We start from the raw sequence: 15,146 nt of genomic DNA on the forward strand, positions 1-15,146 counted from the left end.
CACTGATAAAGGAATGGAAATTGTAAACATTAGTATGGGAACTCAGGGATTTGTATAAATGCTGTACATTTTTATTTCCTAAGTGGTTATATAAACTTAAAATTGTATTCTTTTTTGGCTTAAAATGAATGCATGTGTGCGTGCTCGGTTGTGTCTGACTCTGTGACTTCATGGACTGTAGTGCCCCATGCTCCTCTGTCCATGGACAGAGGCAAGAATACCAGAGTGGATTGCCATTTCCTTCTCCAGGGGATTTTCCTGACCCAGGGATCGAACCTGTCTTTTCTGTGTCTTTTTCATTGCAGATGCATTCTTTACACTGAACCCATTGGGGAAGTCCTAAAATAAGTGAGTCACCTAATAATAGATTCATTTTTTAGTTATGTTATCTTTTTCTGTCTTACTTCTCACTGAAATTCAAGACAGTTTTTGAAACAGAGTTTGGTGGTGGTTTAGTTGCTCAGTTGCATCCAACTCTTGTGACCTCATGAACTATAGCCCTCCAAACTCCTCTGTCCATGATATTTTCCAGGAAAAAATACTTAAGTGGGTTGCCATTTCCTTCTCCAGTGGATCTTCCTGACCCAGGAATGAACCTGCATCTCCTGCATTGCTCGCAGATTCTTTACCTACAGAGCCACCAGGGACATATAATTAAACATGGTCTTCTTGTGCACTTTGATCCTTGTGTATATTCTTGTCAGTTGTTCAAAGTGGTTGAATTTGACTCTAAATAGTTTCACTGTCTTAATACATTATTCTGTGTGGCAAAAATAAAACTGGACTAGAATTATCTAGGCCAAATGATACAGTGGATTTCTAGGAAGCCTAAGGCAGATTGGCTATTTTGCATTGAGAAGAAGCCATTGGAGAGTGATAGTTTAAGAAAAATTTTGTTGTGAAATATTTGATTGGGGAAACATTTTTGAAATGTTCAGTTTAACACATTAAGGTACTATTATGCGCCCTCCAAATAGATTTCCTGGAGATTGTCTGCCACCTTCAACACATTTACTGAATTTCAACTTGAAAGTTTATTGTTGTCAGGGGATAGATGTAACCTGAATTAAAGGTGTAATGTTAGTAAATAATTTTCTAACAACTTACAAAAATTAGAACTGAAATTTTAAGCTTTGTTACTATTGGATGTAGTATTAAAGTAAAAGTGAAAGTCTCTCAGTTGTGTCAAATTCTTTTTGACCCCATGGACTATACAGTCCATGGAATTCTCCAGGCCAGAATACTGGAGTGGGTAGCTTTTCCCTTCTTCAGGGGATCTTAACAACCCAGGGATCGAACCCAGGTCTCCCACAGGGCAGGAGGATTCTTTACCAGCTGAGCCACAAGGGGAGCCACAAGGGAAGCCCAAGAATACTGGAGTGGGTAGCCTATCCCTTCTCCAGGGGATCTTCCCAACCAGGAATCGAACCAGGGTCTCCTGCATTGCAGGTGGATTCTTTACCAACTGAGCTATTAGGGAAGCATTAGAATGAAAGCTCATCAGAATTTCCTATAAGTAATCATTTCTACTTAAATTTTTTAGAACAGTTGCTTTAGTTTCCTTTTTTAAGTAGAGATTGAGCTGTTGTTCCAGAGACCCCAAAATATCACTGATTTGAGAAAAATAATAGAATGTTCTATCTCTTGCCAGTGACATCAGGAGGTAGGCAAGGGTTCCAGGTGAGGTAGGCAATTCTGATCCTTGAGGTCATACATTTCAGTTCAGTTCAGTTCAGTCGCTCAGTCGTGTCCAACTCTTAGCGACCCCACGAATTGCAGCACGCCAGGCCTCCCTGTCCATCACCAACTCCCGGAGTTCACTCAAACTCATGTCCATTGAGTGGGTGATGCCATCCAGCCATCTCATCCTCTGTCATCCCCTTTTCCTCCTGCCTCCAAACCCTCCCAGCATTAGAGAATTTTCCAATGAGTCAACTCTTCATATGAGGTGGCCAAAGTACTGGAGTTTCAGCTTTAGCATCATTCCTTCCAAAGAACACCCAGGGCTGATGTCCTTTAGAATGGACTGGTTGGATATCCTTCCAATCCAAGGGACTCTCAAGAGTCTTCTCCAACACCACAGTTCAAAAGCATCAATTCTTCGGTGCTCAGCTTTCTTCACAGTCCAACTCTCACATCCATACATGACCACTGGAAAAATAATAGCCTTGACTAGACAGACCTTTGTTGGCAAAGTAATGTCTCTGCTTTTCAATATGCTATCTAGGTTGGTCATAACTTTCCTTCCAAGGAGTAAGCGTCTTTTAATTTCATGGCTGCAGTCACCATCTGCAGTGATTTTGGAGCCCCCCAAATAAAGTCTGACACTGTTTCCACTGTTTCCCCATCTATTTCCCATGAAGTCATGGGACCGGGTGTCATGATCTTCATTTTCTAAATGTTGAGCTTTAAGCCAACTTTTTCACTCTCCTCTTTCAGTTTCATTAAGAGGCTCTTTGGTTGCTCTTCACTTTCTGCCATAAGGGTGGTGTCACCTGCATATCTGAGATTATTGATATTTCTCCTGGCAATCTTAATTCCAGCTTGTGCTTCTTCCAGTCCAGCGTTTCTCATGATGTACTCGGCATAGAAGTTAAATAAGCAGGGTGACAATATACAGCCTTGACATACTCCTTTTCCTGTTTGGAACCAGTCTGTTGGTCCATGTCCAGTTCTAACTGTTGCTTCCTGACCTGCATATAGGTTTCTCAGGAGGTAGGTCAGGTGGTCTGGTATTCCCATCTCTTTCAAAATGTTCCACAGTTTATTGTGATCCACACAAAGGCTTTGGCATAGTCAATAAAGCAGAAATCAAAGTTTTACTGGAACTCTTTTGCTTTTTCCATGATCCAGTGGATGTTGGCAATTTGATCTGTGGTTCCTCTGCCTTTCCTAAAACCAGCTTGAACATCTGGAAGCTCACAGTTCACATATTGCTGAAGCCTGGCTTGGAGAATTTTGAGCATTACTTTATTAGCATGTGAGATGAGTGCAATTGTGTGGTAGTTTGAGCATTCTTTGGCATTGCCTTTCTTTGGGATTGGAATGAAAACTGACCTTTTCCAGTCCTGTGGCCACTGCTGAGTTTTCCAAATTTGCTGGCATATTGAGTGCAGCACTTTCACAGCATCATCTTCCAGGATTTGAAACAGCTCAACTAGAATTCCATAACCTCCCCTAGCTTTGTTCATAGTGATGCTTTCTAAGACCCACTTGACTTCACATTCCAGGATGTCTGGCCCTAGGTCAGTGATCACACCATTGTGATTATCTTTGTTGTGAAACTCTTTTTTGTACAGTTCTTCTGTGTATTCTTGCCACCTCTTCTTAATATCTTCTGCTTCTGTTAGGTCCATACATTTCTGTCCTTTACTGAACCCATCTTTGCATGAAATGTTCCCTTGGTATCTCTGATTTTCTTGAAGAGATCTCTAGTCTTTCCCATTCTCTTGTTTTCCTCTATGTCTTTGCATTGATCACTGAGGAAGGCGTTCTTATCTCTTCTTGCTATTCTTTGGAACTCTGCATTCCGATGCTTATATCTTTCCTTTTCTCCTTTGCTTTTCGCTTCTCTTCTTTCACAGCTATTTGTAAGGCCTCCCCAGACAACAATTTTGCTTTTTTGCATTTCTTTTCTATGGGGATGGTCTTGATCCGTGTCTCCTGTACAATGTCACGAACCTCATTCCATAGCTCATCAGGCACTCTATCTATCAGATCTAGGCCCTTAAATCTATTTCTCACTTCCACTGTATAATCATAAGGGATTTGATTTAGGTCATACCTGAATGGTCTAGTGGTTTTCCCTACTTTCTTCAATTTCAGTCTGAATTTGGCAAAGGAGTTCATGGTCTGAGCCACAGTCAGTTCCCGGTCTTGTTTTTGTTGACTGTATAGAGCTCCTCCATCTTCGGCTGCAAAGAATGTACTCAATCTTATTTTGGTTTTGACCATCTGGTGATGTCTATGTAGAGTCTTCTCTTGTGTTGTTGGAAGAGGGTGTTTGCTATGACCAATGCATTTTCTTGGCAAAACTCTATTAGCCTTTGCCCTGCTTCATTCTGTATTCCAAGGCCAAATTTGCCTGTTAACTCCAGATGTTTTTTGACTTCCTACTTTTGCATTCCAGTCCCCTATAATGAAAAGGACATCTTTTTTGGGTGTTAGTTCTAAAATGTCTTGTAGGTCTTCACAGAACTGTTCAACTTCAGCTCTTTTAGTGTTACTGGTTGGGGCATAGACTTGGATTACTGTGATATTGAATGGTTTGCCTTGGAAACGAACAGAGATCATTCTGTCGTTTTTGAGATTGCATCCGAGTACTGCATTTCAGACTCTTTTGTTGACCATGATGGCTATTCCATTTCTTCTAAGGGATTCCTGCCCACAGTAGTAGATATAATGGTCATCTGAGTTAAATTCACCCATTCCAGTCCCATTTGCCTTGATTCATGGACCTAACATTCGAGGTCCCTATGCAATATTGCTCTTGACAGCATCGGACCTTGCTTCTATCATCAATCATATCCACAAATGGGTATTGTTTTTGCTTTGGCTCCATCCCTTCATTCTTTCTGGAGCTATTTCTCCACTGATCTCAAGTAGCATATTGGGAACCTACTGACCTGGGGAGTGCCTCTTTCAGTATCTTATCATTTTGCCTTTTCATACTGTTTGTGAGGTTCTCAAGGCAAGAACACTGAAGTGGTTTGCCATTCCCTTCTCCAGTGGACCACATTCTGTCAGATCTCTCCACCATGACCCGCCCATCTTGGGTGGCCCCACAGAGCATGGCTTAGTTTCATTGAGTTAGACAAGGCTGTGTTCCTAGTGTGATTAGACTGACTAGTTTTCTGTGTTTATGGTTTCAGCGTGTCTGCCCTCTGATGCCCTCTTGCAACACCTACCGTCTTACTTGGGTTTCTCTTACCTTGGACGTGGGGTATATCTTCACGGCTGCTCCAGCAAAGAGCAGCCACGGCTCCTTCTCTTGGACAAGGGGTATCTCCTCACCACCGCCCCTCCTGACCTTGAACGTGCAGTAGCTCCTCTAGGCCCTCCTGCTCCCGTGCAGCCACCGCTTCTTGGACATGTGATTGCTCCTCTCAGCCGCTGCCCCTGACCTCGGATGCGGGGTAGCTCCTTTCAGCCACCACCCCTGAACTCTGACGTGGGATGGCTGCTCCTGTGCTGTTGCAGCCTGGTACTCTCGGCTGCTGCCCTGCACCTTGGACGTGGGGTAGCTCCTCCCGGCCGCTGCCCTTGTCAGGCATGGGGTCCTCCTGGCTTCTGCCCCTGACCTAGGACATGGGGTACCTCCTCTGCAGCCACCAGCCGCAAGGTCATACAGGGACCAGATTAATTGCTCTCCACCATTCCAGAGGAAATTTTCCTTCTGCATGGGAAAAGCTGGCCACCAGAACCAAATCCCTGTGTGTCTGTCATTAAAGAGAAATTAGGAGATGGACCACAATTTCCTTTTCTAAAGATGTGATCCAGTGAGGATCACTTGCACATGAGGCTAAGAAATACAACACCCTTTTGTGCAAAGAAAGGGAAGTGTATGCAGGAGCAATTTTTTTTTTTTTTTTATTGGAGTGTAATTAATTTACAATGCTGTGGCAGTTTCTGCTGTACTGTGAAGTGAATAAATTATACAAATATATCAACATTTTTTAAAGTTCTTTTTCCATATAGGTTGCACAGAATATTGAGAAGAGTTCCATGTGCTATACAGTACATCCTTGTTAGTTATCTATTTTATAATATATAAAAGGCAGAGGAACAAGAGATCAAATTGTCAACATCCGCTGGATCACGGAAAAAGCAAGAAAATTCCAGAAAAACATCTATTTCTGCTTTATTGACTATGCCAAAGCCTTTGACTGTGTGGATCACAATAAACTGTGGAAAATTCTGAAAAAGATGGGAATACCAGACCACCTGACCTACCTCCTGAGAAACCTATATGCAGGTCAGGAAGCAATAGTTAGAACTGGACATGGAACAACAGACTGGTTCCAAATAGGAAAAGGAGTACGTCAAGGCTGTATATTGTCACCCTACTTATTTAACTTATATGCAGAGTACATCATGAGAAATGCTGGGCTGGAGGAAGCACAAGCTGGAATCAAGATTGCTGGGAAGAAATATCAATAACCTCAGATATGCAGATGACAACACCCTTATGGCAGAAAGTGAAGAGCAACTAAAGAGCCTCTTGATGAAAGTGAAAGAGGAGAGAGAAAAAGTTGGCTTAAAGCTCAACATTCAGAAAACTAAGATCATGGCATCTGGTCCCATCACTTCATGGGAAATAGATGGGGAAACAGTGGAGAGTGGCTGACTTTATTTTTCTGGGCTCCAAAATCACTACAGATGGTGACTACAGCCATGAAATTAAAAGACGCTTACTCCTTGAAAGGAAAGTTATGACCAACCTAGACAGCATATTAAAAAGCGGAGACATTACTTTGCCAACAAAGGTCTGTCTAGTCAAGGCTATTATTTTTCCAGTGGTCATGTATGGATGTGAGAGTTGGACTGTGAAGAAAGCTGAGTGCCGAAGAATTGATGTTTTTGAACTGATGTTTTTGAACTTCAAACTGATGTTTGAAGACTCTTGAGAGTCCCTTGGACTGCAAGGAGATCCAACCAGTCCATCCTAAAGGAGATCAGTCCTGGGTGTTCATTTGAAGGACTGATGTTGAAGCTGAAACTTTAATACATTGGCCACCTGATGCGAAGAGCTGACTCAATGGAAAAGACCCTGATGCTGTGAAAGACTGAGGGCAGGAGGAGAAGGGGAAGACAGAGGATGAGATGGTTGGATGGCATCACCGACTCAATGGACATGGGTTTGGGTGGACTCCAGGAGTTGGTGATGGACAGGGAGGCCTGGCGTGCTGCAATTCATGGGGTCGCAAAGAGTCGGACACGACTGAGTGACTGAATTGAACTGAACTGATGTCAATCCCAATCTTTTCATACCTACTGTTTATCTGTTTGTTCAACTTTCATTTTTTCAAGTAATTTCATAGTAAAATATGTTCTACTTATATAACAAAAAAGCTTTAAAAATAAATCATAGTAAGTTTGCTTATATTGGATTGGCCAAAAAGTTTCTTCAAACTTTTCGGTTAGATCTTATTGAAGAATCCAACAAACTTTTTCATCAACCCAATATTTTTAAAAAATCCATTAGTGTCCTTTGTTTCATTACCCCAATATCACTTACAATGCCCTGTGGGCTCTGGCCTTGCCTCCAACTCCAACAACACTCTATCCATTCTCTTCCTGGCTTCCTATTTTCTAACTCCCCAGTTCCTTTCTGTGGACAATCCAACCTCCTATTTCTGTTTCTTTGCTCTTGTTATTCCTCCTTTAAAAAATGTTCTTCCCATGATTCTATGTATAATTGACAACTTCTTATCCTCAAGAGTGCAGCTTAAATCCCACTTTTCAGAGATTGTTACCACTCTGGTTCTCCAGATTGCTTCACCATTCTAAAAATTTCCTTGATATCAATTTATCATTTTATTTATTTACTTTTTATGTATTTAAAATTTTATTTTGCTTCTATTATGTAAATCTATTAAGGCCCAAATCTTACCTGTTTTGTTTTTGATATTTAAAAAACCTCCTAGATGAAAACACACAGTGCGAAAGTTTTTATGAGCAGTAAACATACTTTTAATGACACTATAATGATGCATATATGTTGCACTTTTGTCCAAACCCATAGGATGTACAATACTACTCACTTTATTAAAGTGAACCCTAAGAGGAACTGGGGACCTTGTTGATTATGATGCATGAATACAGTTCATCCTTGATTTAAAAAGAATAAAAGATTCCACTCTATTGATAATAGGTATGCATGTAAGGGAAGGGAGTATATGGAAAATTTCTGTACCTTCTTGTCAATTTTGTTATAAATATAAAACTGCTTTAAAAATTCTAAAAAAAATTAACACTTATGGTAGATATTTTTGACAAAACTTTTATTTCACTTTTACATTGTCGTTCAGTTGCTATTGTGTCTGACTCTTTGCAACCCCATGGACTGTGAAGTGCTTTTAAATACATATACATACTATATATTTATGTATGTTTGATGGACTGTGATGTAAAATGTATTTTCTAGAGCAAAAAGTTTGCAGGCTACTGTAGTTAAATTGGGACTTCCCTGGTGGCTCAGATGGTAAAGCATCTGCCTACAATGTGGGAGACCAGGTTCGATCCCTGGGTCAGGAAGATTCCCTGGAGAAGGAAATGGCAACCCACTCCAGTACTCTTACCTGGAAAATCCCATGGACGGAGGATCCTGGTAGTCTACAGTTCATTATATCGGCAAATAAAATCACAAATTAACCTCAAAAAACCCCACAAGACTCTCCTAGAACATAGTCACTGAAACATAATAGATCCTCAAGAAATATTTTTGAAATGAGCAATATGCATATATATTTACAATGTCTGCAGTATCTTTTTAGAATGTTGTATTGTCAAATAAATATCTGCTTTTCTCTTAATATCTTAACAATTAATGAGGTAATGTATACAACTGATGTACAGTTCATCACTTGCCTCCTGTGAGATGTAGCTCCTGACCCTAGGAGGGTTTATATAATCTGGTCCTATGTAATAAAATGTTTAGTTACAGCATGGCATTGTATTTTCTAAGATTTTGTTACCAATGGATTTTCATTTGCTTTATACCATATCCATAAAGTTCTATTGACTAAACCCTGAATAAACATTCTGAAATATTTGTTGGTCTGAAAACAAAAGACCGATCTATAATATTGATCAGAAATAAATGGCTACTCCTGAATCATACTAAATAATCTTCAAATCAGAAAAGCAACTAACTACTTTAGAGGAGAAATGTAATAATAAAGCCATGAATTTTTAGAAATAAAAAGAAATAACATAATTTTAACATATATTTGCACATATAGTTTATAGAATTTTTAAAAGGGATATAATCCTTTTCCTCCTTCATCCTATAAACAATCATATGAAATGATACAATATAGTGAAAATGAACATTTACTTCCTTCTGTTGTTTATCTTTTATAATTATATCATGGATTTTAAATTCCTTTCAAGATTACACAAAATGATAATCATCATAAGTGATACAAATGAACCATAGGACTTCTCAGAACAAGTAGACTGGGCCATAAAAGAGGAGCAGAGACTTTAATAACATGGCCCAGGTTCACCCATTTGGCCTAAAAAATGTTAAGCTCTAGAAGATTTCCTTTGGTTCATTTCTCAGTTGGCCAAATCATGGTAGAATAGCACAATCAACATTAGATGGAGTTTCTGTTACTATCTCCAATGCAGCATATTTTTTTATTAAATGGGTTTTCCAAAGTCAAAAAGGCTTGGGATAAATAAAAAAGGATATATCTGTGAATCCTATGATAATCACAATGATTCTTTCTGAGGTTCCATGGTGATTCTAGTAAAAACAACTGCATTGTTGCCTTGTTAGTTAATATTAATAACAGGATATCAATTTTGTAGAAATAGCAATATTTTATCTCTTTTGTGCTAACATCAATGACACATTTCCTTATTTTCTAGATATCTGAAAGTGAATGCAAATAAGAAAATTATTTTAAAATTTAAAAGAATTAGATTATATTTCTATTAGATTTTTCTATTAGAAACTGCACCTTAATTCACATGAAGAATCCAGAAACTATTCTTCATGCCACTATTATTAGAAAGACTTCTTTACATCAGAAAGTCAGTAGATCCTGGCCACATGGAAGAGTCTGTTGACTCAGAGTGTCCACCATACACATAGTCATCTTCTGAGAAAAACAACCTCACCTATTCCTTGAGTATAAGTGATTGTGCTTTCTGTTCTCTCTCTTGAAAACTTGGCTGTGATTGATTGGATCTAATGGGACCCTTTCTCACTGAGACCTTTGGTTGTGAAACATAAAAAGGGAAATTAACAGAAAGAAGTTATAGCAGAGAACTAGAAGCCAGTGAGTTGAGAGAGAGTGAAATGCACTCTAAATCAGTATAGTCAGACTGTCTAGGCTTGGATGTGGGCATCAGTATTTTCGAAAACTTCCCACATGTTTCCAAAGTACAAGCTATACTGAGGATCACATAGTAGGACAAAGAGAAACTTAACTGAAAGGATGTAAAAGAGGCCAGAGCCCTATGACCACTGCTGTATCACTGAAACAGCTATTGCATTTAGCATGTATTTGGGATATAGTTGTATTCTTGCTTTGTGAAGCCAGAAAATGCAGCTTCTGTGCTGGTTTTTCTGTGCTTCCTCATTAGTTAGGTATCCTTATAATGATAAGCCTGAGGTAACTTGAGTTTGTATATAATTTTTGCAAACTTGCATGCAAGGACTTAAATATTGCAATATTTTTCAATCAAATCTGAGCACTATATTATTATATTAAATAAACACCAAACATGAGGAAAAGGAGTTATTTTCCTTAACCATTCGGTAGATCCACTGACATATTTCCATGTTCCAATATTGTTCTTTGAATTATCAAAGGGTGCTTGAACAAACACTGAATCTAAGATTAAAGTAACAAGGCATATTTTCCCTTAGCAAAATTCAGAGACACACTTTCAAAAATTTTTTTAAAAAAAGCATTTGTGGCAAGAAGGCTCATGACTCACAACATAAAGAAGGATGTGAAAAACTGGAAAAAAAAATATAAATGTTAATAAATACACTATACTGGGTTTACATTGAGAAATTACATAATACTTTGTGCAGTTAAAAAAAAAAAAAACCTACTTGCTAATATTTGAATACCAGATGTAAATCTATGTGCACCAAAATCCATTCATTCTGCTATGTGCAAATGGAAGACATACTTTTGTATTTTAATTAGATATAGAATGAGTAACTAGTCTTTGTGTACTCAACATTAATGGCAAGAGTATGACTCAAGTATGTATTTATTTTTATAATAAAATGTAGACCTTAGGACTGGAGCTGTTTAATGTTTTTTTCAACCTGTTTTTTATTTTCCCAAGAAATTATGCTGCCCCTTGCATTAACTGGTCAGATTTTCAAATTAGTTAAAGTCAAACATATTAACTGGTATATGACTGTTGAGAAAAAACTGGTATTTATTACACAAAATATACCACAGGTGACTGCTGAAATCTTAACACAACTGCATTTCTTCAGGTTTTGCCTTTAACTCCATTATATCTTTGAACTGCTTTTAATACTTGTTTTCTTCCTTGCCCTTAATGTTGTGAGAAAGAGAGGACATATTTCAGATTGGCTACAATGTTAGTGACATACATTGCTTCCTCCTGCTGACTTCTGTCTTGCATTTTAGATTAGTTATAAAGTTGCATAAATAAAATCTCTTAAAAGTAAAATGTGTATAATAAAAGTATAATCATTAGCAATGATTCTATTGCTAGTTACCAGTGCTTCTATGACTTTGTTTTAAGGCAAAAATACATTCCATCCAAAACTCTTAGTTTTATGGAGCATATTTGATATATGGTTAAAATTCTACCTTCTTTTTTAAATTAAAATATTTTAAAGTAGCAAAAACAAGAAAGGAAACACAGCAAATAGTTTATAATAATTATAACTGGAGTATAACCTTTAAAAGTTGTGAATCACTATGTTGTGCCTGCATGTGTGCATGCTAAGTCACTTCAGTTGTATCTGACTCTTTGCATCCCCATGGACTGTAGTCCACCAGGCTCCTCTGTCCATGGGATTCTCCAGGCAAGAAAACTGGCGTGGATTCTCATGCCCTCCTCCAAGGGATCTTCCCAATCCAGGGATCAATGTCTCTTATGTCTCCAATCTCTTATAGTTTCCTGTTCCTGTCTTATGTCTCCTGAATTGGCAGGTGGGTTCTTTACCTCAGAAGCCCCATGTTGTACACCTGACATTTATATAAATATTACCAATCAACTTGGAGAAGGCAATGGCACCCCACTCCAGTACTCTTGCCTGGAAAATCCCATGGACGGAGGAGCCAGGTAGGCTACAGACCATGGGGTCGCGAAGAGTCGGACACGACTGAGCGACTTCACTTTCACTTTTCACTTTTCACTTTCATGCATTGGAGAAGGAAATGGCAACCCACTCCAGTGTTCTTGCCTGGAGAATCCCAGGGACTGGGGAGCCTGGTGGGCCGCCGTCTATGGGGTTGCACAGAGTCGGACACGAATGAAGCGACTTAGCAGCAACCACTCAACCATACCTCAAGTTTAAAAAAAAAAAAGTAGCAAAAACTGTCAGTCTTAGGACCATAATAATATTCTACAAAGCCTCAAAATAAGCAATAATTATACCCATCTAAAGTATGGGGTAGGGGATCCAGAGTGGAATACAACTGCTATAAACGATTCTAACTTTACTTGAAAAATAAGAATAACATAACTACACTGAAAAAAATGAGGAAACAAAAACTGAATAACTTTGGAAAACAATATCTTGACTGGATGTTTTGATGCTAAATTCAAAAAGGCTTTAAATAGTTGGTCAATGTGTTTCTGCTGCCTGGTACAGACAGAAATTTTTGTTCTTTAACTTCAGTAACTTCATATAAAACAAGCAAAACAATGTATCTTTATAAGTATGTTAACTACATAAAAAGCAATATGATGATGTTCTTCATAGAATATTGGGTATTATCACTTTATTTGGAAGGCTAATTAAAAAAATAAAGATATACTGCTTATGGAGTTTTAATAATTCCCAAGCAAACGACACATTTGCCTCCATGTAATGAGCAAATTAGTCATTAGAGGCTCTTTCTATTCTTTTCCAGCTTCTCAGAAAATGAGTTTTCATGAAAATGACTGGATCAAGCTCCAAGATGCTATTAATCTTAGGTTAAGATAGAAGAGACATCAGATCTCCTTCAGCATGATCTAATTTTTTACTGTGATGGTTGAAGTAGCTAAAGTTAGGCACTTTAGAGAATAATAATTAATCTTCTCATCCCTCTAGAAAGAATCTTTTAGGTTACTGAAGACAGGATTGTCTTTATGGTTTAACAGAAGTGCCTTATATAAGCACATGGAAAAGTGTATTAACTGAAAGACTCTTTCTTACTTAGCATCTAGCTATTTCAGTGAAAACCTTGCATTCCCCTCAAGAGAGGCATTTAACTTTGAAACGGATACTAAGTAATCGGGCATTTCATAGTATTGGACTAAGACAGATCAATGAGTAAAGAGTTTTACCTTGGAAGTTCTTACTGAACGTTTTATTCTTTCTTTCAGCATAGACTTCTGATTCTTGTAGACTGTATTTCCAGGAATCCTGATGTTTATTCTTTCCTTTTCTGATCAGATCTATATCTGACAATGTGATTTTATTAGAATAGCATCTTTCCTCTAACACTAAGAAATTTGGCTTTTTCAGTATCTGATATGACAAATGATTTTAGACTGAATCTTGTGCAATTCTTTCTCTGGAATATTTTCCCAAAACTGCATTATAAATTCAGATACATTATGAAAGGAAGAGTAAAAAAGAAAAGCATAATTGATTAATGCCTATGTATAAATACTGTGCTATACACTTTCAAATCTTACTTAAAATAATGTGCTATTAACTAGCATATTAATCTCCCATACACATTTACTAAATATTCTGCTCTTATTTATTGATGGAGGAAATATTTTAGACTTTTATTTCAGATAGTTTTTTTAAAATTGTATTTCTAGTATGTATTTCCAGTCCATCCTAAAGGAGATCAGTCCTGGGTGTTCATTGGAAGGACTGATGCTGAAGCTGAAACTCCGATACTTTGGCCACCTTACGTGAAGACTTGACTCATTGGAAAAGACCCTGATGCTGGTAGGGATTGGGGGCAGGAAGATAAGGGGACGACAGAGGATGAGATGGCTGGAGGGCATCACCGACTCGATGGACATGAGTTTGGGTAAACTCCGGGAGTTGGTGATGGACAGGGAGGCCTGGTGTGCTGTGATTCATGGGGTCACAAAGAGTCGGACACGATTGAGTGACTGAACTGAACTGAACTGAGTATACATACTTCCAGTTGTGGTTTTAAACTTTGGGAATATTGATCAAGTAACCAAGTCCTAGTTCTAATGCTGTGGGATAGTTCCATGATTCATTTAAATTGGAAACTTTCTCATTTTTAGAGCTTAGCATGTTTAGCTTAGATTAGGTTTACTCAGAAACCAGCTTAGGTTTTTCTTAGCTGGCTCAAATTCAATTGAGATTTTTTTGAAAGACAAAATCTTCCAAAACTCAAATAAGAAAAAATAGACAACCTGAATAGGTTTATATCTAGTGAGGAAATTGAATTAATAATTCATAACCTTCAAAAACAGAAAGTACCAGGCCCAGATGGACTCATTGGTGAAGTCTCCCAAACATTTAAGGAAGAAACTATACCAGTTTTCTACAATCTCTTTCACAGAAGAGACTGTAGAAAGTGAACAACTCAATTAAAAAATGGGCCAAAAATGGGAATGAAGAAGATATACAGTTGACAAATAACTATATGAATAGATGCTCTACATCACACATCATCAGGGAAATGCAAATTAAAACAATGAATAAATACCTGGTATATCTTATTATGCACCTGGTAGAATGACCAAAATCTGGAACATTAGTAACATCAAGTGAATGTGAAGATGTATACAAAAGCAATTTTTATTCATTGCTGGGGGAAATGCAAAACTGTCATTTCTTTGACAGATAGCTTGATATTTCCTTACAACACAAAACATTTGCCATACAATCCAGCAATCTCACTCTGTTATTTACTAAATGGATTTACTACATAAAAACCTGTGTAGTAGATGTTTATAGTAGCTTTAATCAAAACTATCAAAACTTGGAAGCAACAAAGATGTCCTTCAGTAGGTGAATGGATTAAAAAAAAACCAAAAAAACCTCATTTCTTTTTTTTCTAAAAAGCAATAAGTCATCAAGCCATAAAAAAATATAGCAAAACTTTAAATGCACAGTATTTAGTTAAATAAGCCATTTGGAGGAGGAAATGGCAACCTACTCTAGTATTGTTGCTGGGAGAATCCCATGGACAGAGAAGCCTGGCGGGCTGCAGTCCGTAAGGTAGCACAGAGTCGGACACGACTGATGTGACTCAGCACAAATAACC

The sequence above is a fragment of the Bos indicus genome, chromosome 9 (assembly GCF_029378745.1).
Source record: "Bos indicus isolate NIAB-ARS_2022 breed Sahiwal x Tharparkar chromosome 9, NIAB-ARS_B.indTharparkar_mat_pri_1.0, whole genome shotgun sequence".
Lineage (NCBI taxonomy): Eukaryota > Metazoa > Chordata > Mammalia > Artiodactyla > Bovidae > Bos > Bos indicus.